General features: G+C 40.0%; 1 long non-coding RNA gene across 4 annotated transcripts in view; it reads right to left on the reverse strand.

Annotated features, from left to right (window-relative positions):
* The window catches only part of LOC105240553, a 39,222-nt gene extending 13,039 nt beyond the window's left edge, over positions 1–26,183 (reverse strand). The window contains exons 1-9 of one of the 4 annotated variants that reach the window (XR_004622465.1): positions 25,987–26,183; positions 25,347–25,501; positions 13,316–13,664; positions 12,565–12,654; positions 9,453–9,524; positions 8,193–8,365; positions 6,224–6,321; positions 4,730–4,893; positions 413–478 (exon numbers count right to left, since the gene is read on the reverse strand). This is a non-coding gene — a long non-coding RNA (uncharacterized LOC105240553). Of the gene's footprint in view, positions 1–412; positions 479–3,110; positions 3,170–4,729; positions 4,894–6,223; positions 6,322–8,192; positions 8,366–9,452; positions 9,525–12,564; positions 12,655–13,315; positions 13,665–25,346; positions 25,502–25,986 lie in introns of those variants that run through there. The other 3 variants (XR_004622464.1, XR_004622467.1, XR_004622466.1) reach the window with 3 other exon arrangements.
* Between the last annotated feature and the right edge of the window lie 433 nt (positions 26,184–26,616).

A 26,616-nucleotide genomic window follows, 5' to 3' on the forward strand; every position in this document is an offset into this window, starting at 1 on the left:
GGGGGTGGGGGGTGGGGGAAATAGGGGATGGAGATTAAAAAGTACACTTATCAGATGAAAAAAATGAAATGATAAAAAAGATGTTTTATATAATGTATGAAATGAATAAAATTTAGTTTGTAAAAACAAGGAAAACAACACTTAATACCTATCATAGTAACAAATGATTCACCCAACAGATCTGAGTGCATCAGTCTGCACCAAACCCCACAGCAGTCACTGAGTCACCATGGTAAACATACTGGCCAAGGAAAGCTTGGAAAAAACAAGTAGCAACCACCCTGATTTGGTTCCGAACATGTGGTAGGAACTGAGCAGGACTGACATAACACACAGTAATTCACCCCTCAAGTATTCCTGACAATATATTCCTAACAGCTTTAGCAATATATATGCATACATATGTACTCACATTCATATATGCTTCTTCCTCTTCTCTCCCCACTCAAGATCCCAGGAATTAATTATAGTGGAATAGCTGGGGAGTAAAAAAGAAAAACACTACAATTCAATGGATTCAATTCTAAACACACATATAAACTTGAAAACTACTGAACTATTTTAGTGATGGAATTTTTTTTTTTTGAGATGAACTGTAGTCTTGCCTCTGGGACATTTTTCTCCCTAGTTTCAATACATTGCCAATAACCTCTAAAAGCTGATACAGAAATATAAACAAATGCACGTTATGCATCAAGTACTTTTTCCATTGTAGAGTAAGTAGTCTGAGCTTTCAACCAAAATGATTCCTCAATGGCTATTTTTTGACACTTTGGCTGCTGACAGTTTACTGAAAATATATGTGCAAATTGCAATTAAAAAAATACCATCATTCATGATAGTATAAAATACTTAGGAATAATCTCTCCACGTATGTGTAAGGTAGGTACATTGAACACTACAAAACATTGCTGACAGAAATTAAAGATCTAACTAAATGGAGGGACATACCATCTTCATGTGTCAGAACACTCGTATTGTAAAGATGTCTGTTCTCCTCAAACTGACCTATAGATTCAGTGTCATCCTAATAAAAATCCTAGCACACATTTTGTTTGTTAAGAAACTAAGAGGCTGATTCTAAAATTCATGTTGAAATGCAAAGGATCTAGATGATAAAAACAACTTTGAAAAAGAACAAATCTAATTGTGCTATTCACAGCATGGATGGACCCAGAGGGTATTATGCTAAGTGAAATAAGTCAGACTAAGACAGACAAATACCATATGATTTTACTCACATGTGGAATCTAAAAAAGCAAATGAATAAACAAAAAGCAGAATCACCTATATATACAGAGAACAAACTGATGGTCGCCAGAGGGGAAGGGGATGTGGGATGGGCAAAATGGGGGAAGGGGAGTGGGAGATACAGGCTTCCAACTATGGAATGAATAAGTCTTAGGAATAAAAAGCACAGCGTAGGAAATATAGTCAATGGCTTTGTAATGGTGTTGTATGGTGACAGATGGTAGCTAAGCTTGTGATGAACACAGCATAACGTAAAAACTTCTCGAACCACTATGTTGTACACCTGAAACTAATGTAACATTGTGTGTCAACTACTCAAAAATTCTTTTTAAAAAAAGAATGAAGTTGGAGGATCAAAACTACCTGATTTCAAGAGTTATGATAAACCTTCTGTAATCAAAACAGTGTGGTATTGGCATCAAGGCTGACAGTAAGTAGATCAAAGGAACAGAATAAAGAGTCCAGAAATTTCGCACCTATAAGAACAACTGATTTTTGACAAAAATGCAAAGGCAATTCGGTGGAGAAAGAACAGTCTTTTCAACAAATGGTGCAGAAACAGGTGAGTAACCATATGCACAAACATCAACTGTGATCCATGTATCATACCATATACAAAAGTCAACTCAAAACGGATCATAGACCTAAATATAAAACCTAAAACTTCTAAAAGAAAACAAAGGAGAAAATCTTGTGATCTTGGATTAGGTAAAGATTTCAAAGATGCAAAATCAAAACTATAATTGCAAGTGAACAAATCAATAAACTGGACTTCCTCAAAGTTAAAAATGTCTGCTCTTCCAAAGACACTGTTGAGAGAATTAAAAGACAAGCCACAGATGGGGATAAAATATTTGCAAATCAGAACTCTGATAAAGGACTCACATGCAGAATACAGAACATCTCACAAAGGCCAATAACAAGAAAACAGTTACTCCAACAAATAAATGGGCAAAAAATTTGAATAGACACTCCATTAGAAAGGATATATAAATGTTAAATAAGCACATGAAAAGATGCTAATCACCTTTTCTCAAATACTCAAAGTCATTAGGGAAATGTAAATAAAACCTACAAGATACCACTATACCCCTCTAAGAATAGCCAACATTAAAGAATGACCATAGCAAGTCCTGGCAGGGTTGTGGAGGATGGAACTCTCATACACTGTTAGTGGCAATGAAAAATGATGCCAACACTTTGGAAACCAGTTTGGCAGTTTCTTAAAATGTCAACCTTACAACTACTATATGTCCCAGCCATTGCACTCCTAAGTATTTACCCTAGAGAAAGGGAACATATGTCCAAATGAAGACTCATGTACAAATATTCATAGCAGCTTTATTTATAAGAGCCCGAAACTGGAAACAACCCAAATATCCATGACCAGGTAAATGGATAGAACAAATTGTGATATGTCCATATAATGGAATATTAGTCAATGATAAAAAAGAAGGAACTATTCATACATGCAACAAATGGATAAATCTAGACATAATTAGGTTGCAGGAAACAAGACACAAAAACTACACACTGTATATTCCATTCACATAAAATTATAAGAAAAGAAAACCAACCCATACTGACAGAAGATCAGTAGTTGCCTGGGAATGAGGCAGGGTGATGTGGAAAGAGGCTAGAGAGAGGTAGATGGGGGCATTACCATCGAGCACAATGTTTTTAGGTGATGAGTATGTTCATTATCTTAACTGTAGTATTAGATTCACAGGTGCATACAAATATCAAAACTTATCAGGGGCGCCTGGGTGACTCAGTCGTTAAGCGTCTGCCTTCAGCTCAGGTCATGATTCCAGGGTCGTGAGATCGAGCCCTGCATCAGGCTCCCTGCTCAGCAGGAAGTCTGCTTCTCCTGCTCCCACTCCCTCTCCTTGTGTTTCCTCTCTTGCTGTGTCTCTCTCTGTCAAATAAATAAAATCTTTTTAAAAAACTTATCAAAGCATATACTTTATGCAGCATATTGTATGCCAATCTTACATCAATAAAGTATTTTATATATTTTTATATATTCATAATTCTCTGATGCAATTAAATAAATCAGGTGAAAGATTCCCACAATTGTGTGTTCTTGTAGCATTAGCAGATCCATGCTATGTCTTATCATATTGGTCCATGTTACATATAACCAAAGCAGAAATAATCATTTCTAATGAAATATATCCAAATATTTAGGGAAAGGTAATGTCCATTTCCTTCTAAAGTATGGAAATAAAAATATTCTATTCTAGGAAAATAATCATAATGATATTTAAGAGTAACCAGTTATTTTAGGGAACATAGCTGAGTATCATTATAAGAGGACAAATGCTAGGGTAATAATTATTTTTTTATATTAAGTTCTAGGGGCACATGAGTGACTCAGTCAGCTGGGCATCTGACTCTTGGTTTCACCTGGGGTCCGAGTCTCGGGGTCCTGGGATCAAGCCCCACGTTGGGCTCTGTGCTAGGTGAGGAGTCTGCTTGTCCCTCTCCCTCTGCTACTCTCCATGCTCTTTCTCTCTCTGGAATAAGTGGATAAAAATCTTAAAAATAATAATAATAGTTGTTGTTATTATTACCATTATTATTTCTAGTCACTGATATCTTTTTTTTTAAAGATTTTATGTATTTGACAGAGAGACAGCCAGCGAGAGAGGGAACACAAGCAGGGGGGGTGGGAGAGGAAGAAGCAGGCTCCCAGCGGAGCAGGGAGCAATGCGGGGCTCGATCCCAGAACCCTGGGATCACGCCCTGAGCCAAAGGCAGACACTTAACGACTGAGCCACCCAGGCGCCCCTAGTCACTGATATCTTTAATTTTTTTTAAAGATTTTATTTATTTATTTGACAGAGATAGAGACGGCCAGTGAGAGAGGGAACATAAGCAGGGGGAGTGGGAGAGGAAGAAGCAGGCTCATAGCGGAGGAGCCTGACGTGGGGGCTCGATCCCATAACACCAGGATCACGCCCTGAGCCGAAGGCAGACGCTTAACCGCTGTGCCACCCAGGCGCCCCTAGTCACTGATATCTTTAACACTTGGAAATTTTCTGGCTCTTTTAAAAAATTTCATTATATAATGGGAAAAAATCATGGGTACCAGAGAAGAATCTGTTACAATGTCAAATTACTAGGAAGATCTAACAACTGCACATTTCCACACCCATCTGAAAGACATGGGAATTGCTGACTATTATTTATATGGTGAGAACAATTTAGGTATATTTATTGCAAATGTATGTTAAAGACCAAGTAAGTTCCTTCCTAAACTGGATGATTCATTACTTTTCAGGGGAAAAAAAATGTCTCTAAGATGAGCCTCAGGGGCTACTACACAGGCTATAGTTGCTGATGAAATAAAATTCCACCTGCTAAACCTCTTCTCCCATGATGACATCAAAGCAGCTTCTCTACTTCTAGGCTAGTTTGTGAACCTCACAGGGGCTATTCCACAATATGCTTTTGTTCAGATCTACGCACTCACTTCAGCCAGGTACCAGATTCCACCAGGGATGTAAGGTGACGGGCTCTCCTGAGGACTGCTGTCCTTGAATCTGGAGTAGAAGCTTCAGCAGCCATCTGGACACAGATCCTCAGAATCTGCCTCCTTCAGGCACCTGGTATGAACTCGGCCACCACCATGAAGAGCTGTACAGGGAGAGACAGATCCAGCAATCACTGTGTTTTACTGGAGCAACTATGTGCCTAATAGAACAGTAGGTCCCCTTTTGCCAAAAGCAAAACACCTTCACTCTTCAGACCACCACCACTAGCCTCTGATCACCCTTCCAATGGAGCAAGTCTGGGGAAATGAGCAATCATATTAACAATAAAGACATAAGATGGTAATACCTGGTGTTGGAGGAACGAAGGTGAAATAGACACTCACATACAGTGTTATGTCAAATGGGCATATCTGTTTTCTAAGGCCCATGTTATTACAGCTGAGTAACTGGAATGGCCTTTGATACACAAGTTCCATTTTCCCTAAGCAGAGAGTTTCAGATGAGAGGTTAGAAAAGGATTCCAAGGTGATTCTGATCTGTGTCCAGGTTCAGGGGCCCTATCTGAGGGCGCAGATAAAGGAGCTACATGAGTTATCTGATCTAGGGGGTACAGACAGCTAGTATTTATGTAGCATTTTGTTAAACAGGGCCTAGGGATAGGTTCTTCATGTTGTTGACTAGATTTAGTTCTTCACCAAAAACTTGCTATGAGGTGTTGCTATCCTCTCTTCATGGATGTTTGCAACTCCAAGCATGTGTTCCCAACCAGATGAAAGTCGAGGTTCCCCACTCAGCCTCCACTGACATGGGGGAAGTGGGTGCACATGGGAGTGGAAGGGAAGAGGTGCCTTGTTACTGCTTGGTAGAAGCAGGATTTCACACCCCACCAGGCCTCCACTGATACCACCCAGGCAGGTGGGGAAGATACCTCCTTACTGCCTTCCAAGTGGTCCCCCCTGACACTGTGGAGGGGAGGAGGCCTCCTCCTCATTGGATGGTCATGAAACTTCCAAGAGAAGAGAAGAAGGGGCCTAATTACCACTGAGTGTGGGTGGAAGGTAGGCTCCCGCATGGTCTCCACTAACACCATGCGGAGCGGTGCTCATTTCCTCCAGGTTGGGATGAAAGTCATTGTTCTACATGCAGTCTTCTCTCATATCCCCCAAGGGTAAGGATGGGTGCCTAATTACAATCATGTGGGCACGGAATTCATGCTCCCCACTCAGCCTTTGCTGGCATGGTGGAGGTGGAGCTATGCTTCATTCTGTGGTGTTAGAGAAGTTATTGTCTAAACACTTCCTTTCTTGCTAGGTTCCTTTCTCTGGTTCTTTGTCCAGAGAAAAGATTTTCTTGGGGTTCTTCTTGTCTTTTCCTGTTGGCATTATCATTTTTTTGGTTCCCTACTCCTCCAGCACCTGGTCTGGCATATATGAGGCAAAATACAACCAAGAGAATTCACTGTGTGTCATTACTTGGGTCCCAAAGTCCCGAGTCGGTCTGCCTTTTTCCTCTCCACCTTTCAGAGTCTTGTATTTGTTGCCCATATAATATTCAGAGATTTCAGCTGCACCTAAAAGGAGTAACAGAGAGAAGTGTATCTACTCCTTCTGGTCCCGAAAAGAGAAGTCCTTTTACTTTTAATTGAAGTAAGACATCTTAATTTTGGCATTTCCCCTTTCCTAGATAAAAAGTACCATGCTATTTACATCTTTACACTGACTTTTTCACTTTACATTATATTCTGGAGATTCCTCCACAGCCCTATGTGGAGATTTTCATCAGTCTTCTTTACACCATACTTTGTGTGACTGTGTGATAGTTTATTCATCCATTACACAACTGATGAATATTTAATTTGTTCCCATTTTCTGCTATTCAAATAGCACCAGAGTGAATATCTGTACCTATATTTATTATTATATCTATATCAAAAATCTTTTTGTGTCATTGCCAGTATATCTTTAGGATAATTCTGGAAATAGGATTTTTGAGTCAAAAAGTAAGGCCACATATAAAATTGCAAGATATTTTCAAATTCCCCACCGTAATGATTATATTAGTTCCCTATGGTTACTGCAAAAAATTACCACATATTCAGCGTTATTAAACAGAAATATTCTCTCACAGTTCTGGAGGCCAAAATTTGTTTTATGGGGCCAAAATCAAGGTATTAGCAGTGCTTCACTCCTGGAGACTCCGGGGAAGCTTCTCTGCCTCTTACAGCTTTTGACATCTAGCAACATTCTCTGGCTGTGTCTTCATGACTCCAACCTCCGCATCCTTCATCACACTGCCTTCCCTTCTTCTGTCTGTGTCAACTCTCCCCCTGTCTCTCTCTTATGAAGACACTTGGGTTTGCATCTAGGGCCGATTTTGATAATCCAGGATAAACCCCCCCATTAGGTTGTTCCTATTCTTTTGCTACTCAAATAGCGCCAGTGTGAATAGCTGTATCTATATTTATTATTATACCTAAAAGCATCAACTTAATCACATCTGCAAAGAACCTTTTCCATATAAGCAACATTTACAGGTTCCAGGGATTAGCACCTAGTATCTTTGGGGACCACTATTAAGCCTACTCCAGTGATCATACCATTTTGCACCCCTGTGAGCAGGGAGTGAAAGGACAAGTTTTTCCACATTCTCACCAACTGAGTACACTGACAAACATTTGGATCTTTGTCAATCTAATAGTTAAGAAACAATATCTTAGTATAGTTTTAATTGCACCTCTCTTAAAGCAAGCTGCAGACTTTTCATACGCTTAAAGACAATTTTTTTTCTGTTAACTGTTAATTTCTTACATGTCTTTAACAGGGCTGTTGTCTTTTCATGCCTCCATATTGATAAGCATTTATACAGGAGGGATATCAATGCTTTGCTAAAGATGTTAGCTGCAAAGGTTTCTTCCAGTGTCTTTACTTGGCTAGCATGTTTTTGCCATGCACAGTTGTCATTGTTATTTTTATGTTGTCAAATACATCGATCTTTTTCCTTAATGCTCCTGGATATTGATTTATATCGAGGAAACTTTCCTCCACTCAGGTTATAGAATAATTCACCTATGTTTTCTTCTAATACTCATACGGATTTTTTTACATTTCATTCAGAATCATTTGGAATTTATCCTGCTATTTCAAGATAGAGAAATGGGCCCCTATTTATTTTTTAACCTTATGAAGTTATCTAGCTATCTCGGTATCACTTCTTAATCGTCCTGTATCTCCACAGATTTGAAATGCTGCTTTAGTCATATTCTAATTTTTTAAATGTAACTGGGCCTATGTCACTATTTTCTATTGTTACATTAATCTTTCCGTCAATTCATGGGCCAATAAAATAAAAATTAAAAGGATCTTTTACCTCCACTCATATAGAGCTTTTTCTTTAACACAGGAGGCTACACTTTCTGTCCAAAGGTTCGCAGTACCCCCATACCTTGGAAATGTCCCCTTTCCATCCAGATTTCCAGAAGGCTCTGTCTGGTTGGTTTGGGCCACAGCCCCTCCCTCTACCTTCCTGTCCGCGAAGTTCAAGCTGCAGTGCAGGTTTTGTCACAAGATGGCACCAACTCACCACCATCATTAAACTTCTCTACAAAGAAAGGTCAGCTAGGAGCAAAAAAACACAATACCCTCATTTAAAATACAGTCTTTGAATCCATGTTCAGAATGATTCTAATTCTGTCTGAGAAACTGATGGATGTAAAAGATTCTAAAAACATATACTCCGGGGCCTGCAGACGATGAAACACTAGGTGGCGGTAGCGTGCCTTGGCAGGGGGCAGAGCGTGAAAGGGCAGCTGGGGAAGGAGGGAGGAAACTGTGAGGATGGGGCCTTTGGGCAGGATCTGGACAGCTGTGTCCTGTGTCACGGACAGATGACAGGGGGTGGGAGAAGGCCTGGCAGCCTGTACAATGATGGGATAATGGAGGGTGAATGCCTGCCCTGCTCTCTGGAAAAGACCCTCTACAGAATGGACGTGTCAAGCCACACTGAGGAGGGAAGAAATAGATCAAAGAACACAAAGTAGATTTAGGGTAAACTGTGGATGGAATTGCTTTAGTATTCATATGAATTTTCCAAACAGAATTGGTGTGTCTTAGTAAACAAACCATCTGATATTTCTTCCCCTTTGCTAAATGCATTCCTTTCCTTAAAAAAGAAAAATGGAGATGGATGCCACCAGGTAGCCAGGTCCAGATGTCAACTCTGAGAGTCTCAAACCTGGGGGCTCAGCAAGGGGAAGGAAGGGATGGAAGTCTGGATCTTGGTCTAATGGTTTCAGCCAGAGTTTAATGGAATTTTTTTATCCCACTAGTGGCCACCCAGCTGTATCACCATCATTTTCTGGGCTGTCTAAACCTGAGATTGGCTGTCCAGCCTTGGTTTGAACTGAAGAAAAAGATGCACTTGTGAATGTGAGTATTTGGGGTGATAGAGATAGAGAGACGTATAAACACACACACATATGGGGAGAAACACTTTCAATTCTACTTTTTCCTACCTTGTTTTTCTAAATAATTTAATAAAATGAATGTTTTTCGAAAGTAACGAATACATGTGTACAATACTTTTCTGAATCTGTTTATAAGTATATTTGCTTTCAAATTGTCATCAAAATACTTTTTTCCTGAACACAATATTTCAAACGTATGAAAGTACATTTATAAACTGAAATTGTCCTGCATTTCTCACCAGCTGCAGTCCTACCGCCTGACTCAAAGGGGTCTGTTGTCATAGAATGGTGCCTCCTCTCCAGATGCGTCCCTGTAGGTGAAGGGTACATGAAAATAGATGCTTGCACACACACACACACACACGTGTGCAGTCTTTTCCAAAAAAGGAATCACATTTCTCATCTTTTGCATATTATATTTTCCATTCAATATGAATCTAAGCTTTTATACTTGCATCTTATTAATGCTTGTGGTTTGGGCATATTTTGACATGTTTATTGATCATTTATAATTTTATATGAATTTGCTGTTTAAATTATAAGCCAGTTTTTGTTTGTTACTATGTGTTTCCCAAACTATGGATACTAATCCAGCAGATGAGTTGTACTTTGCAAATGATTTCTCCCTTGTTTTCACACAATTCTTAGTACATTCTCCATTTATCATGTTTTAAATTTCAATAATATTGTGACAAAAACTATGTAGCTCACAATTCTGAAAATTAAGTAACACATGTAAGGCAGCCCCTGGGGTTTAAGTCATTCAAAGCCCAGGAGGATTTAAGACAAAAAGTGAAAAACTTTAAAATAATACCACAGTTAGCTGTTGATCCTAAGAAAATAAATTGTTTCCCTAGTTTATTTAAATTCCCTTATAGTCAGTACCCTGATTTGAATAATGTATATTTTGGATAGCTGTTACGATTAAAGGAAATTAAATATAAAATGCATTTGCTTAAAATAGCTCTGTACATATTGCTTTCCTTCCCTTTAGATCACCTGTTGATCTGTGCTTCTGCCCCAAGCCTAAGTCAGCACTTCAAGGATCAGCCAACACATGTGGCCCGATACCCAGGTCTCTTAGCACAAAGGGTGAGATTTCATCTCCTCTGTTATCTTCATCAACCAGAGGGGTTGCTTAGTGAGTACCTGCCACAATTGTACAGGAGCTGATCCAATCAGTTCTCCAGCCCTGGAAGCCCATCTTCTGAAAGTGAGGCTGCTCTGTGTCCTCTAGGGAGGGCAGAGAATGGAACCTCATTCCCATCCTGCCACTTATCTAGACAGATGCCTTAGGTAGGCTCTGTCAGTCTAAGCTTGGTCACCTATGAAATGGGACTCACCAGACCTTTGTCACAGAGCTGTCCCAATGAGTAAATAAGAAAACTTGCCTAATTAAGGAGGGCACGTGATCTGATAAGCACTGGGTATTATGCAACTAATGAATCGTTGAACACTACATCAAAAACTAATGATGTACTACATGTTGGCTAATTGAACTTAATAAAAAAAAAAGAAAAAGAAAACCTGCCTAGAGTATATGGCATGTAGTGTGACTTCAATGTCCCTTTAAATGTAATCAACAGTAAGATTGAGGGTCAATGCACACTGGTTAAATGTAGGTAGGGCCTCAGCAGCCACACAGAATCTGTTCAAAACTTGGTCTTGTGACTTGCTAGTCCTGCCCTCACTTCGCCTCAGTTGCCTGATATTTAAAGTCAGGCAACAGTAGCTCTTCCTCATAGGCTGTGGTGATGATTGAGTAAGTATAGGTTTATCACATACAACAGTATGGGGCACAAAGGGAGTCAGTAATAATATTGACCTTTTTTATCATTATTATCATGCCAGAATAGATCATTAGAGATTTTAGGGTCACTTTTATTATTATGTGGGCTTATACTGATTGGCTCGAACTGACTTTAATAATATGGTATTTATCATAAAAAAGTAATTCACAAAGCTTTAAGTAGATCGTCATGTCATTGCTAATCATAAAAATGCATGATTATACATGTATAGTAAAATTTCTGAAAAAAATATACAAATGATCACAGTGCGTATCCATGGGAAATAGACTTTCAAGGGTATTTAATGATTTTTTTTTTCCTTTTGAGCAGTATCCATTTTTTTAAAGATTTTATTTATTTATTTGACAGAGATAGAGACAGCCAGCGAGAGAGGGAACACAAGCAGGGGGAGTGGGAGAGGAAGAAGCAGGTTCATAGTGGAGGAGCCTGATGTGGGGCTCGATCCCATAACGCTGGGATCATGCCCTGAGCCGAAGGCAGACGCTTAACCGCTGTGCCACCCAGGTGCCCCTGAGCAGTATCCATTTTTAAACTACCATAAAAGTGTCCTGGTTTTGAAAGTCAAAAAATAATAAGAATGAATAAATATCCCTAGACCTCCCCACAGAGAGTGGCTCAGCATCAGAATGGGAACATCACTAAACCAAGGGAATTATGTACTAGGTGGTCTCAGAACTAATTTTTGAATCTACATGACAGTGTCATGGATGCTACAGATGCCTAGGGGATGGGCAAGCATGGTGCTCAAATAAATCTTACACTGGAGAAGTCCTCTGATGTCTCCACTCCCCAGGACTTAGTAAAGGTCATGGGAGGAAAGTAGTTTCACAACATGCTTCTTTCTCTTCCCTCCAAATAAAGTCTGTTGAACTGAAAGCAGGCTCATGGGCCTAACCTCCCAGTTAGCCAAGCAGGGAACCTGCAGTGGAGGGAATGTGGGAGGGAGCATGAGATGGCCCACTGCTCTCAGCCCACAGGGAGAAGGGAGATGCTTCAAAGCAGGATTCAGGGGGAAGTTTGGTCACAGGCTCCTTCAGCCCAGGGCAACCAGCACACATGGATTAAAAAAACTCTAAAGCACCTTCCTTGTGCAATGAAAATAGTAAAAGGAAAGGAAAATATATACAGCCCAGGATGTGTAATACAAATCAGCTCAAGTTCAAAATGGGATGGATCCCTCAATAAACATAGGGATGTAGATGTTAGTCTGGACACAAGAAAATGAACTCCCTGCAGTCATTGTCATCTCTCACCAGGATGGCCCAGATCAGGTTCCAGATGTACAAGTCTAGATGAGTAACAGTGTGAATAAAAGCCAGAAAATTAGGCCTGGGAAAAGGGAAGATGTTTCAGGTTCAGAAGACACCTGACAATATTCTGGGCTAGCTGGAGCCTGGGAACTCTAAGACTAAACATAGCTGATAAAAAAAAAATGACTGAAAATAGTATTCTGTCTGCTGATTCTGTTAGACATCCTACAGCTTGTAAAGTGAGGAAATGGGTGTGTCTATTTTAGAAACTCTTGAGAAAGAATACATACCGGATATATACTCATAACATACATATTTGCTTTCCTGTTCCTTCAAATCCCAGTGGTGTCTATGAGTTATTCATGGTAAAGTCATCTCTTCTGTTGGGGAGAGAACACAGGAGACATTACACACATATGTGCTAAAGTTTTACAGTATTACATGTCAGATACTTGCTGTTGGCTTGTTCATTTCTCCTCACAGCAGCTCTGCGAGGTAAGTACCAACTTGCCCATTTTACAGATGACATGCTACAGGGTCACACGCATCTATTTAGAGGCATCTTTCTTCATTTTCTACAGGTTTTTCTTTCCCAATGAAAAGTCATAATTTTTAGAAACAAACAAAATGTTTTCTTTACAGCAGATTACAAAATCAGTCACTGTGGTATGCTCCCAATGCTCCTTGAAAAACATTTATATAAAAACAATGAAAGGACATATCCATCATTTTATATCCTACTTATGCCTCTATATCTACATCTCCTGTTTATCAAATGTGAATCAGATGTCTGCTATGTGATAGGCACTGTCCAGCCAATACACATCTGCATCCACATCTTCCTTCTCTTGATATCTAGACTGGAGATCTAGAAATATCCACAGGCTACAAGATGAATATTAGTGTCCAATCCAGGGATGGTGAGGTATGACCTTAAAAAGACTCCATTCCAAGCAACTTTACTCAACCTTGACCCTGAGTCAAAATGGAAACCCAGCATCTAAGCAGGAAATAAGGAGGTTGAGCAGGGAGAGGCTATACCCTGGGAAACTGAGGCAGCTTGTGACACACACATCCATCGTCTTGAATAGCACTAAGAGGCTATGACCTTCTCCTGAGGAGCCCTCATTCCTAGAAAGAGAGTGAAAGACAAGGTGACAATTGTATGGTTTCAGTCTTAGTTCTCTCATGGTTGCCAACTAAAGGTTTTACCTTCTCTTTAGTCTGTGGCCAAGTTATGTGGAAGATTTTGGAAATGATTTTGTGTTTCTCCTTATCACTAGGAGGGTGGTCCTCTCATTTAGACCTGTGAGGGATCCATCCAAGGTGGCATGGAATTTCCGCTTCATTAAAGACCTCGTCTCCCAGTTGTGTGGGTCTGGACTCACACCTACAGAAGAAAGAAGGGAGACTGAGTTCTCAAAGACAAGCCCAAGACCAGGATCTTGACCTCACCATCTAATTCTCCTGACTCAGTGACATGGTTTTCACAGATTTCTTACAATATGGTCACCTCCCCAACTGTTCCTCCTATGCCTGACTGTTACCCCAATATGATCCACTTCTCTCATCTCTCTCCTGTCCACAGAAGCACACCCACTCAGGGGCACCTGGGTGGCACAGCGGTTAAGCGTCTGCCTTCGGCTCAGGGCGTGATCCCGGCGTTATGGGATCGAGCCCCACGTCAGGCTCCTCTGCTATGAGCCTGCTTCTTCCTCTCTCTCTCCCCCTGCTTGTGTTCCCTCTCTCGCTGGCTGTCTCTATCTCTGTTGAATAAAAAAATCTTTAAAAAAAAAAAAAAAAGAAGCACACCCACTCAAATTCCTCTATAACCTAGAGGTGGAGGAAACTTTTCCACCTATGCCTAAAAATCTAGAAGCAATTAGGGAAAGAGTGATGTATTTGATTTCATTTAAAAATTACATGGCAGAAACAAAAATAAATAAATAAATAAGCAAAGCAAAATGAAAAACTCCAAATTGGGAAAAATATTTACAACTTACATCACAAATGGTTATATCCATAATATATAGAGTAATGAAAAAAAATGAAGGCAAAAATGCCCCCAAAAAACACCAGGAAAGAAAAAGGGGCAATACATACAAACAAGTATTTCACACGCAAAAAAAAAAGTGCCTTAAACATGTAAAAATTGGGGCTCCTGGGTGGCTCATTCAGTTAAGTGTCTGCCTTGGATTGGGGTCATGATCTGGGATCCTGGGATCGTGCCCCGCCCCACCTCCAGCTCCCTGCTCGGCGAGAGGCCTGCTTCTCCCTCTCCCTTTGCCAGCCGCTCCCCCTGCTTGTGCTCTCTCTCTGTGTCAAATAAATGGATAGAATCTTTTAAAAAAACATGTAAAAATTGCTCAGCCTAACTCATGATAAGACATTCAAAGGAAAAAAAAAACTACTTCTCACCAATTAGACAGTCTGTGAGGAAATCAGCATTCCCATGCATCACTGAAGGTAATATGAAATGGTTCAAACCCTGTGGATGGGATTTGATGCTATCTAGTAAAATTACATTTGTATTTCCTCTTGGAACCAGTAATCTCTCTTTTAAGAATCTATCCTAAAGAAATAATACAAAAAATGAAAAGGCACAAGTACAAGGTCATTCCTTAAAGAAAAATTCATAGCAATAGAAAACTAGAAACAAGACAGCTGTCCACCAATAGGGGGCTGGATGAAAAAGCTATGGCACATCTACATCCTGGCATCCTAGGCAGCTTGAAAAGCAATGAGAAAAAAAAGAAAAGCAATGAGGACTCCTTCTCTGCACTGCTTTGACTACATTGTTTCGTGAAAAAAGCGAGGTACAGAAAAATGTATAGAGCTGTTTCTGTCCAAAACGATAGTCACAGACACACTGGACGATTTAGTTTTTTTTTTTTTTGGATTTATTTATTTTAGAGACAAAGAGCAAGAGCAGGGGGTAGGGCAGAGGAAAAGAGAGAAGGGAAACAGACTCCCCACTGGACCTGGGGTTTGATCCCAGGACCCTGAGATCATGACCTGAGCCAAAACCAAGAGTCGGACATTTAACCAACGGAACTACCCAGGAGCCCCTAAATTTAAAGTAGTTATATTAAATGAAATAAAAAATTCAGGGGCGCCTGGGTAGCACAGCGGTTAAGCGTCTGCCTTTGGCTCAGGGCGTGATCCCGGCATTATGGGATCGAACCCCACATCAGGCTCCTCCGCTATGAGCCTGCTTCTTCCTCTCCCACTCCCCCTGTGTGTTCCCTCTCTCGCTGGCTGTCTCTCTCTGTCAAATAAATAAATGAAATCTTTAAAAAAAAATTCAGTCCCTCAGTTGCAGTAGCCACATTTTAGATGCCGAACACCCACATGTAGCTACTGACTCCCAAGCTGGATAGCACAGATACATTTTCATTCCTGCAGACATTTTCATTGCAGAGCACTGGTGTAGAATATGCCACCTTTTACAAACGAACAGGGGAGAAAACTAATATACATATATTGTAAATTATTATGTTTTAAAATTGGAAGGTTAGGGGCGCCTGGGTGGCACGGCGGTTAAGCATCTGCCTTTGGCTCAGGGCGTGATCCTGGTGTTATGGGATCGAGCCCCACATCAGGCTCTTCCGCTATGAGCCTGCTTCTTCCTCTCCCACTCCCCCTGCTTGTGTTCCCTCTCTCGCTGGCTGTCTCTATCTCTGTCGAATAAATAAATAAAATCTTTAAAAAAAATAAAATAAAAAATAAAATTGGAAGGTTAAAACCCAACTGATAAAAATGATTACCTATAAGGCGACAGAGGAACCTATAAGCCCAGGATGGAAGAAAATGATGTACATTCCCATAAAAACATATAATACATATTTACAGGCTCCAGGTAGTAAAAAGGACAATCAGCAGTGACAGACCCAGTAGCAACGAGCATCTCTAGTTCCCAGACTGGATCCTCTAAAAAAATATTTCCCCCTAAAAGAACCAGGCTTCCCTGAAGAAACAGCTGATGCCGGGGCTGAGTAGGGATTGTACCAGATGACCCTGGACCAAACAGCTCATACCAGAAAGCATATCAAAGACTCAAAAGCCAACCCAAAGGGACTCCCACAGGCCTAAGATAGACCAACTGAACATCAAATACATTAATGGGTGCAGATTACAGCCTCAAGTATATAAACATCTAGAGCTCATGTTGACACTCTTAAAGAAACAAAAAACACACAAAACAAACCTACACTTCATCTTTGGAGGATCCAAGGGAAACAACTCATTATTTTAAAAAGTGGAAATAGTGCAAAAGAAGTAAGCATTCATTCTTCCCTTCTGTGTGGACCATACCTCAGTGTAACCATGTAGTTGTTGAGAGGAAGTTTGTTTTATAGAAGGATTCTAACTAATAAATGCAGAAGAAATTATAGAATTAAAACATCACTCCTTACATCTGTTAAAGAAATGTAGGGTGCCTGGGTGGCTCAGTCATTAAGCGTCTGCCTCTGGCTCAGGTCATGATCCCAGGGTCCTGGGATGGAGCACCGCAGGGCTCCCTGCTTGGCGAGCCTGCTTCTCCCTCTCCCTCTGCCTGCTGTTCCCCCTGCTGTGCTCTCTCTCTCCCCCCTCCTCAAATAAACAAATAAAATCTTTTTTAAAAAATGTAAATCTAGGGGCGCCTGGGTGGCACAGTGGTTAAGTGTCTGCCTTCGGCTCAGGGCGTGATCCCGGCGTTATGGGATCGAGCCCCACATCAGGCTCTTCCGCTATGAGCCTGCTTCTTCCTCTCCCACTCCCCCTGCTTGTGTTCCCGCTCTCGCTGGCTGTCTCTATCTCTGTCGAATAAATAAATAAAATCTTTTAAAAAAATGTAAATCTAGGCAATTATCCTTAAGAAGCTACAAAAACCTGAGTTAAAAGGTGGATTGGAAATTTAATAATGGGTGGATCAGGCTGACAACACCTGACAGACAGCACATGGAACAGAGAGGAAAGTGAGAGGAAGGGAAAGCACAGGAAACAGAGGGGAAATGGGTGAGCATGTGATTGCCTGTCCCCACTCAGGTAACAGAAAGCTGTGCAGTGACGCTGTGCTCTTCCCCAGCTCCATTCCACAGCCCCCTCCCGCACACAGCAGTGACACTGAAACTCTCACATCATGGAAATGTGGGCTCATGCCTGCTTGCTGTTCCATGTCCAAGTATTCTCTATGGTAGTCATGATAGAATGTTCATGTCAGAGGCATTACATTGACAGAATGAAGGAGGCAAAAATTAGAATAGGAAACTAACATTTTGAGGGCCTACTAGATGTCCCATGCTATATGCTGTTATTTTCAGACTTTTTTTCTTTAAATCCTCAAAGCAATGCTCTGAGGGACACCATTACTTCTTTTCTACAGACTGGGAGGTATTCAAGCTCACAGAACAAAGTCCATGCTCAAAGAATTCTAGGAAGGTGACAAATGGACACAGAAGCCAACCTGAAGGGGCAAACACTGGCCAATTTTGTGACAATGTGACCAACAAAATAAATAATTATAATGTTAGGCGGTAACCCTTTCAGCAAAATAGGAATCTATGAGTCATAGTAGTTAAATAAATGGATGAATAAATAAATAAACCATAGGGGAGAGTGGGAAGCTCTAGCCAACATTTGAACATCAATTAATAATTCTAAAAGGAATAACAATTATAAAAGCAGCACTTCATAACTATCATAGTAATGAGTGATTCAAACAAGAATCATAAATGGATTTTCAGGCTGTACCAAGTCCCACAGCAGTCACTGAGTCACCATGGTAACCATGCTGGCCAAGGAAACCTGGGAAAAAGCATCTAGCAGCCATCCTGATTTGTCTCCTAACATGTGCTAGGAACTGAGGAGGACTGGCACAGCTCACAGTAACTCACCACACATATTCCTCACAAGAAATTTTCCTTCTTCAACAACACACACACACACACACACACACACACACACGGTGTTATACATACTCTCTCCCTCTTCTCACCACCCAAGAACCCAGGAATTCATCGAGGTGGATTTATTTGGGGATAAAGAAGGAAAACTCCACAATTCAATTTTAACCACATATATAAGATTGAACGCTACTAATCTATTTCATTTTAGTGACTATTTTTCTGGAAATGACCTATAGAATTTTCTCTGGAACATTTTTCTCCCTAGTTTAAGTACTTTGTCAATAATATCTAAACGCTAATATGGAAATCTAGGCAAATAAATATTGTGGCGATAAATTTTATGCATCAACTTCACAAGGCCACAATGACCAAATATTTGATCAAACATTATTCTGGTTGGTTCTGTATGACTACTTTTGAATGAGATACACATTTAAATGGGTAGTCTTTCAGTAAAGCAGCCAGCCATAAAGGTGGGTGGTCCTCATTCAATCACGTGAAGGCCTGAATAGCATAAAGGGCTGATCTCCCATGAGCCAGAGGGAATTCTGCCAGGAGACTTGCCTTTGGAATTTATCCACAACATCAGCATCTCATGTTTCTCTAGCAGACAGCCTTCAGACTCCAACTGTAACTCATTCCGGAGTCTACAGCCTGCCAGCCTCCCCTATCAGATTTTGAACCCGCCAAGCCTCCACAATCTCATGAGTCAATTCATTAAAATAAATCTCTGTCTATATATAAATATGCTATTGGTTCTGTTCCTCTGGAGAACCCTGACTAATACATGTGTTAAGCATCAAGTATCTTTTCCATCCCAGAGTAACTTGTGCTTTCAACTGAAAAGATTCCTGGCAACACCTGGCTACTGACAGTGTAGTGAAAATATAATACTTGAAAAGTATAATAAAAATATTACCACTGGGGTCCCTGGGTGGCTCAGTCGGTTAAGCATCCACCTTCGGCTCAGGTCATGAATCCAGTCCTGGGATCAAGTCCTGCATTGGGCTCCTCGTTCAGCGGGGAGCCTGCTTCTCCCTCTGCCTGCTGCTCCCCCCTGCTTGTGCTCTCTCTTTCTGACAAATAAATAAATAAAATCTTTAAAAAAATATTACCATCGAGGGGCGCCTAGGTGGCTCAGTCAGTTAAGCATCTGCCTTCAGCTCAGGTCATGATCCTGGGGTCCTGGCAGCAAGACACCCATGTTGGGCTCCCTGCTCAGCAGGGAGTCTGCTTCTTCTTCTCCCTCTGCTCCTCCCCCTGGGTTGTGCTTTCTTGTGCTCTCTCTCACTCTCTTTCTCAAATAAATAAACAAAATCTTTTAAAAAAATTACCATTGAGACAATCTACTGAATGGAAGGAGATATTTGCAAATGATATATCTGATAAGGGGTTAATATCCAAAATATATAAAGAACTTACATAACTCAACAGCAAAAACAAAAACAAATATTTCAATTAAAAAACGGGCAGAGGACCTGAAAAGACATTTTTCCAAAAAAGACATACTGACGGCCAACAGACACATCAAAAGATACTTAAAATCATTAAACATCAGGGGCGCCTGAGCGGCTCAGTCGCTTAAGTGTCTGCCTTCAGCTCAGGTCATGATCCCAGGGTCCTGGGATCAAGCCCTACGTCAGGCTCCCTGCTCGTGGGGAGCCTGCTTCTCCCTCTCCTCCCCACTCGTGCTCTCTCTCATTCTCTCTCTCTCCCAAATAAATAAAATCTTTAAGAAAAAAATTATCATCAGGAAAATGCAAATCAAAACCACAATGCAGTATCACCTCACATCCATCAGAATGCCTAGTATCAAAAAGACAAGAAATAACAAGTGTTGACAAGGATATGGAGAAAAAGGAACCTTTGTGCACTGTTGGTCGGAATGTAAATTAGTGCAGCCACTGTGGAAAATTGTACGAAGGTTCCTCAAAAAATTAAAAACAGAACTGCCATACAATCCAGTAATTCCACTACTGGGTATTTATACCCCCGAATGAAAATCCTAATTTGAAAAGATATATATCCCTATGTTTACTGCAGCATTACTTACAATAGCCAAGGTATGAAAGCAACATAAGTGTCCATTAATAGATGAATGGATAAAGAATATGTGGTATACAGAAACACACACACACACACACACACAAACACACACTCAATGGAATATTACTTGGCCATAAAAAAAAATGAGATCTTGCCATTTGTCAAAACATGGATGGACCTACAGAGTACTATGCTAAGCGAAATAAGTCAGAGAAAGACAAATACTATATGATTTCACTTATATGTGGAATATAAAAAACAAATGAACAAACAAACAAAAGAAGCAGAAACCGACCCATAAATCCAAAGAAAAAAAACTGGTGGTTGCCAGAGGGGAGATGGATGAGGGCATAGGCAAAATTGGTTTAAAAAATACTGCCACTGACAACAGTATCAGAAAGCATGAACTACACAAACGTAATCTATGTAGCACAGCTATGTCCATAGATGTGTAAGGACTATACCCTGAACAGTGTAAAACATTGCTGAGACAAATTAAACAAAGCCTAAATAAAGGAGGAACACATCATCTTCTGGGGTCAGAAGACTCAGTATTGTTAAGATGTCTATTCTCCCCATGGTGATCTATAGATTCAATGCAATTCTAAAAAATCCTAGCATATATTTTTTTAGAAGAAATTGACAGGCTTTTCCTAAAAGTCATGGGGAAATGCAAAGGGCCTAGACTATGAAAATTATGTTGAAAAAGAAGAAAATTGGAAAATAAGCACTACCTTATTTCAAGACTCATTATGAATCTACAGTCATCAATATAGTGTGATATTGGGACAAAGGTAGAAATGTATATCAAAGGAACAAAATGAAGAGTCCACAAATACCCACACATATATACACAACCGGTTTTCGACAAAACTACAAAGCAATTCTAGAAGAAAGGATAGTCTTTTCAACAAATAGTTCTGGGACAAGTATGTATCCATATACACAAACATAAACTGTGATCCATATATTATACCATATGCAAAAGTCAACTCAAAATGAATCACTAACAAAAGTACAAGAGCTAAAACTATAAAAATTCTTGTGGCCTTAGGTTAGGTGAAGATTTCCTACATATGACATCAAAAGCAAAATCAAAACCATAAATGAAAAATTAAAAACTAGACATCTTCAAAATCTTCAAAAAAGAACTTCTGTTCTTTCAAAGACACTATTGAGAGAATTATAAGACAAGCTTCTGACTGCAAGAAAATATTTGCAAATCTAATATCTGATAAAGGACTTGTACCCATAATAAAAAACCTTGCAAAGTCAATAAGAAAACAGACATTCCAATAAATAAGTGGGCAAAAGATTTGAAAAGATGTTCCACCAAAGAAGGAATACAAAAGTCAAATAAGCAAATGAAAAGATGTTGAACATCATTAGTCATTAGGGAACTGTAATCTCACTACAACCCTCTGAAAATGGCTAAAATAAAAACAGTAACCATACCAAGTCCTGACAGAGTTGTGGACGATGAACTCTCATACACTACTGGTGACAATGAAACACTGTGCGACCACGCTGGGAAAACAGTTTAGCACTCTTACGAAGTTAATTTTACAAATTCTTTAAGTAAATACACCTCAGTATTAGAGAAAGAAAACATATGTCCAAGCAAAGACTTACTATACCCAAATATTCATAGCAGCTTTATTTATAAGATTGAAAATACCAAATACCCATTACCAGGTGAACAGACAGAACAAATTGTGGTATATCCATAAAGGAGAATATTAGGCAACAAAAAAGAAGGAAATATTAACACATGTAATGAAAGGATAAATCTAGAAATAATTAGGTTGAAGGAAAGAAGATTGGCAAAAAAGAATACACAATATATGATTCCATTCACATAAAATTATAGGGGGGAAAAAACTAATCCATAGTGACAGAAGATCAGTGGTTGCCTAGGAATGGGGTAAAGTAACAAGGACAGAAATACTGCAGACAGGTGGATGGGGCACTACAAAGGGGTATGAAGAAGCTTTTTAAGGTGATGGATATGTTCGTTATCCTGATGGAAGTATTAGATTTACAGGTGCATACATATTGAAACTTATTAAAGCAAAAACTTTAAATATGTATGTATATTGCATGTTAATCATACCTGAATTAAGTATTTTTAGAATATTTATATATTCATAATTCTGTGATTCAATTAATTAGATGAAAGATTCCCGCCATTATGTTCTTACAGTATTAACAGATCCACACTGTCTTTTCAAATTGGTCCATGGTACATAGAACCAAAGCAGAAAAAATCATTTCCAATGAAATATATCCAAATATTTAGGGAAAGTTGATGTCCATTTCCTCCCAAAATACAGAAAAAAAATATATATTAAGAAAATGATCATAATGATATCTAAAAGTAACTGGTTATTTTAGGGAACATTGCATGGCTGTGTATCATTATAATAGGGCAAACTCTACGGTAACAAATAATTTTTAAAATATTAAGTTCTAGGGGCTCCTGGCTGGCTCAGTTGGTGGAGCATGCAATTCTTGATCTTAGGGTGGTGAGTTCAAGCCCCACATTGGGTTTGGAGCCTACTTAAAAAACAGGGGCACCTGGGTGGCTCAGTCTGTTAAGCATACAACTCTTTTTTTTTTTAAGGAATTTATCTTTAATACCAATCTCTTACAATCACTTGAATTTATTCTGAATTGGATACCAAAGACAACAGCAATATGTTACCAAAATTACTTTCAATAATCTGTAATCATTATAGGTTCTTTTTCAATTTTGTTGAGACAGGGAATTGTGAAAGAATTTATAAAATCACCTTTTATACTTAGTTTCTGAATTTCTAGTGAGCATAACAAAACAGGGAGACTCATCAAGTAACTGTTAACTGTACTTGTTTCTCTTTCATTTAGAGGCACTTTAAAAAAAAAGTCTGATATATTCAGAAACAAGCATACAACTCTTGATTTCAGCTCAGGTCATGATCTCAGGGTTGTGAGATCAAGCCGCCCTAGGAGTGTAGCCTGCTTAAGATTCTTTCTCTCCTTCACTGCCCCTCCCCCTCTTCACACTCTCGCTCTCAAAAACAAAACACAAAAAAATAAAATAAAATATTACGTTCTAGTCACTGACATTTTATTTTTTTTTAAGATTTTTTTTTATTTATTTGACAGAGAGATACACAGCGAGAAAGGGAACACAAGCAGGGGGAGTGGGAGAGGGAGAAGCAGGCTTCCACCCAGCAGGGAGCCCAATGCGGGGCTCGATCCCAAGACCCCAAGATCATGACCCGAGCTGAAGGCAGATGCTTAACGACTGAGCCACCCAGGCACCCCGTAGTCCCTGCCATTTTAAACTAATACTTGGAAAATTTCTGGCTTCTGGTCCCTTAAAAAATGTCATTATATAATGGGAAAAAAAACTATAGTCACCGGGGGGAAAAATCTATATTACAATGTCAAATTGCTATAAAGATCTAACAACTGCACATTTCCACACCCATCTATGAGGTACATGGGAATTGCCAATTATTTATATGATGAGAAAAATATGTGTATATTTATTGCAAATGCATGTTAAAGACCAACTTCCACCTACAGTTATATGGTCAACTAATCTTCGACAAAGCAGAAAAGAATATCCAATGGGAAAAAGTCTCTTCAACAAATGGTGTTGGGAAAACTAGACAGCTGCATGCAGAAGAATCAAACTGGACCACTTTCTTACACCATACACAAAAATAGGTTCAAAATGGATGAAAGACCTAAATGTGAGACAGGAAACTATCAAAATCCTAGAGGAGAACACAGGCAGCAACCTCTTTGACCTTGGCTATAGCAACTTCTTACTAGACAGTCTCAGGAGGCAAGGGAAACAAGAGCAAAAATGAACTATTAGGACTTTATCAAGATAAAAACCTGAAGTGAAGGAAACAATCAACAAAACTAAAAGGCAGCCTAGGGAATGGAAGAAGATATTTGCAAATGACATATCAGATAAAGGGTTAGTATCCAAAATTGATAAAGAACTTATCAAATGCAATACCCCAAAAATAAATAATCCAGTTAAGAAATGGGCAGAAGACATGAATAGACATTTTTCCAAAGACATCCAGATGGCCAACACACATATGAAAAGATGTTCAACATCACTCATCATCAGAAAAATCCAAATCCCAACTACAATGAGCTATCACTTCACCCCAGCCAGAATGGCTAAAATTAACAACACAGGAAACAACAAATGTTGGCAAGGATGCAGAGAAAGGGAAACCCTCTTACACTGTTGGTGGGAATGCAAACTGGTGCAGCCACTCTGGAAAACAGTATGGAGGTTCCTCAAAAAGTTAAAAATCGAACTACCCTGCTGAGATCCAGAATTGCCCTACTAAGTAATTATCCAATAGATACAAAAATACAGATTCAAAGGTGTACATGCACCCCAGTGTTTAGAGCAGCATTATCAACAATAGCCAAACTATGGAAATAACCCAAGTGTCCATCACCCGATGAATGGATAAAGAAGATGTGGCATATATACACAATGGAATATTACACAGCCATCAAAAAGAATGAAATCTTGCCATTTGCAATGACATGGATGGAGCTACAGTGTATTATGCTAAGTGAAATAGTGAGAGAAAGACATATACCATATGATTTCACTCACATGTGGAATTTAAGAAACAAAACAGATGAGCATAAAGGAAGGGAAAAAAAGAGAGGGAAGCAAACCATAAGAGACTCTTAATGGTAGAGAACAAACTGAGGGGTGCTGGAGGGAGGTGGGTGAGGGATGAGCTATATGGGTGAAGGGTATTAAGGAGGGTGCTTGTGATGAGCACTGGGTGTTGTTTCTAAGTGATGAATCACTAAATTCTACTCCTGAAATCAATACTAAATGTTAACAACTAGAATTTAAGTAAAAATTTTAAAAAAAAGACCAACTTCCTTCACCAACTAGACAATTATTTTTCAGCAAAAAACTTCTCTAAAATGAACCTCAAGAGTTACTACACAGCATGTAGACACGGAAGGAATAAAATTCCACCTGCTAAACCTCTTCTGCCATGATGAGATCAAAATAGCTTTCTATTTTTAGACTAGTTTGTGAACCTCACAAGAGCTATTCCACAGCATGCTTTTGTTCAGATCTATGCACTCACTTGAGCCAGGCATCAATTTCCACCAGGAGAGTGAAGTGTTGCGGTCTCCTGAGGACTGCTGCCCTTGAATCTGGAGTAGAAGCTTCAGCAGCCATCTGGACACAGATCCTCAGAATCCGCCTTCTTCAAGCACCTGGTATGAGTTGCATGAAGAGCTGCACAGGGAGAGACAGATCCAGCAATCTCTATGATTTACTGGCCTAAGTATGTGCCCAGCACCATGCCAGGCACTGGGTTAGGGGCAATCACACTGATAAAAACTGCATCATGTTCATAACAACCACGTTTCAATGGGCTTCTCACAGAGCCTTTTTCTCCTCCTTTCCTAGTTTATCCTCCTTTCCTAGTTTATCCTCCAACAACAAAGCTTAAAAGGAGTAAGAAGTGGCCTGAATTCATAAAGACATTCATGATCCCACAGTAACCACCGGGCCATGGGCTTGCTCGTGTTTATCACTGTTCTCAGCAATCCTGTGGGTGAATCATTCTCATCCCCATTTTACAAACGGGAAAGCTGGGGCTCAGGGTCGTTATTTGTCTTGCCTCCCGCGCCCCTGTCTTTAAAGGAAAGCATCTCCTGGACATCCCCTGGAGCAGGACCCACACTAACTGGGGCTGGGCGAGATCCCAATGGTTTTACCTACGAGACAGCCGTGGCACCGACTCCCAACGCGGGGAAGAATCAGCTTGGATCTGGATCCCTTTGTCTCCTCACACCGCATGGCGGCTCAGCCCCCACCGCGGGGACCCACACCTTCAACAGAGTCCCAAATACCTGAAGGTGGAACCCTGCTCTTCTATCGAGGGCCTTTCTGTCTCTATTGAAAAGTCGTCACGGTCGCCATATTGACGTCAGGTTTCTATGGCAACCGCGAAGCGTGGGCTGGTCTTCCACACCTGCGTTGCTTCTACACACTCTTCCACCGCCTCGCGCATAGTTGCAAGCTAGCACCTGACTCTTCAGGCCACAACGTGAGAAAAAATAGTAATTAGAGGCACCAGACTGTGACTCGAGCAATTCATGGACCTCTTCCGTTGTTGATGGAACAAAACATATTCCTCTCTTCAAGAATTTTGCTTCTTTTGAAGAAATACTGGGGGAGTATTATCAGTACACAGAGCCCCCAGGGAGATATCCCAGGGTTCTTGAAGATAAGCTAGACCTTGGAGGGTGAACATGAAAATCAGGGCCATGTTAAGCGGTTAGCCATCTGTGGCAGAAAACTGAAAGATTGTCTATGATAATGTGACTGAAAGATCTGGATACATA

The sequence above is a fragment of the Ailuropoda melanoleuca genome, chromosome X (assembly GCF_002007445.2).
Source record: "Ailuropoda melanoleuca isolate Jingjing chromosome X, ASM200744v2, whole genome shotgun sequence".
NCBI lineage: Eukaryota > Metazoa > Chordata > Mammalia > Carnivora > Ursidae > Ailuropoda > Ailuropoda melanoleuca.